Genomic DNA, 2,118 nt, shown 5'->3' with positions numbered 1-2,118 from the left:
ATACTTTCAGGAGGAAGGAGAGCATCTGGGTTAAACTGATTATATTCAGAGGTGGTTTAATGGGGCTGCCACTGATCAACCCAGTGTCTGCATATGCTGTCCCCAGCAGAAAGCCTCATCTTTCTCCCACAGAACCGCTGGTTATTTGAAACTACTGACCTTGAGGCTGCCAGCCAGACTGTAACCACTACACTATCAGAGCTTCGTTTAGTTTGCCTTATTACTTTCTTAATGTCCTGGGGGGAAATTAGCCACCATGAAAGAAACCTGAGTATCCTGACACTTCCATGCTGTGAAGGAGCACAAGGTAACCACGTGGAAAGGCTCCATGGAGCAACCGATGCCTAGTCACCTCAACGTTACAGCAATCCCAGACCAGTCACCAGATGTATGAAAGAAGAAGCCACCTTAGGCATTCCAGCTCCAGCTTATGTGATGTAAAGAAGAATAAGGGGGAATCTACACCTTCTAGGCCAGTGGTAGCAACTGAAGAACTGCAGAAGGCAATCTTTCTAGACATGGGAGTTGGAGGAGGAGGGGGCTGCTCTGGCGTGCACTCCGCACCTCGGGAACGTTTTTGCGCGTGAAACAGCTGCTTTTGGAAGACTGTGGCTCAGAAGAAAAGATGTTTGGTTTTCACAAGCCAAAGATGTACCAAAGTATAGACAGCTGCTGTATTTGCAGAGCTAAGTCCTCGAGTTCACGATTCACTGACAGTAAACGCTATGAAGAGGACTTCCAGAGCTGTTTTGGGTTGCGTGAGACTCGTTCAGGAGACATCTGCAACACCTGCGTCCTGCTTGTGAAAAAATGGAAGAAGCTGCCAGCAGTATCCCAAAAAAACCAAATTGGAACCATGTGGTAGATGCAAGGGCAGGGCCCAGTCTAAAGACTACATTTAAACCAAAGAAAGTGAAAACTCTATCTGGAAACAGGATTAAAAAGCAACCAGATCAGTAAACTACAGAAGGAATTTAAACGTCATAACTCTGATGCTCACAGTACCACCTCAAGTGCCTCTCCAGCCCAGTCTCCTTGTTACAGTAACCAGTCAGATGATGATTCAGATACAGAGATGGCTTCTGGCTCTAACAGAACACCAGTCTTTTCCTTTTTAGATCTTACATACTGGAAAAGATAAAATATGTTGTGGGATTATCTATAAAGGCCACTTTAGGGAAGTCCTCAGCCACACGCATCTATTCAAAAGCCTTGCTGCAGCAATAAGAAAGCAGCTGCTGAGAATCCAGAGAAGCAGGGGCCAGAGCCCCTCCCCATCTCCACGCAGGAGTGGTGACTGAGCTTTATGTGAAAGGGGAACAAAAACAGTTTTAAAGTTTGGAAAGACACAACAAAGTAACCCTCCTATTTTAACCTGTATACTTGCTATTCTGCCAAAAGACAACATGTCGAATGGTTTTGAATGGGTTATTTTCCTCCCTGGTTCCACAAACTTTGAAGCCAGTATCTATCTAGTTCACACACAAAAAAGTGTACATATGCTGTAAAGTGCTCTTTAAGTGTTTTGTTGTTGTTGCTGTTGTTGTTGTTTTAAATCCTCTTCTAATGAATGAAAAGGGGAAAGGGGAGTTTCAGGGGACAGATGGGATTTTGTTGTATGATAAACCGTATGTAGTTTTAGTCTTTCTATATTGAGAAGCAGTGGTTGGGGCATTTTTAAAGATGGCTGGCTACATTTGTTTTCCCTCATGATAATAAATTTGTCATAACTCAGTAAAAAGGACTTGCCCCTAGAGGTGTTTGTTAAATAATTTTGAAATATTAAGGTCTTGCCAACATTCTGAAGATTCAAGCCTATACTACTGAAATATTAAGCAGGACAGACTAAGGTTTTAGGCACAAATACCTTGAAGCAGAAAGTAATGACTAAATATACAGAGAGGTAATTTGATTGTATATGTTGTATCCAGTTTAAGCTCCCTCCATATTAATATTTGATAAAGATTTTATTTATATGAAACTTCTAAAACAGAATCAAAGCTTCTCTTGGGAAAATGACAAGTTTTTAGGATAACCAGTCCTAAATTGGTACCAAAGCATTACCACATGATGGAGAACAAACACACACTCTATTAAAAAAGGTTAAATGATCTGGAA

At 41.7% G+C, this 2,118-nt stretch overlaps 1 pseudogene; it reads left to right on the top strand.

The window, feature by feature from the left end:
- The window catches only part of LOC102841791, a 2,714-nt pseudogene extending 1,417 nt beyond the window's left edge, over positions 1-1,297 (top strand).
- Positions 1,298-2,118: the final 821 nt, after the last annotated feature.

This window comes from Chrysochloris asiatica, unplaced genomic scaffold (assembly GCF_000296735.1).
Source record: "Chrysochloris asiatica unplaced genomic scaffold, ChrAsi1.0 scaffold00018, whole genome shotgun sequence".
NCBI lineage: Eukaryota > Metazoa > Chordata > Mammalia > Afrosoricida > Chrysochloridae > Chrysochloris > Chrysochloris asiatica.
This window is presented reverse-complemented; position numbering and strand designations above follow the sequence as displayed.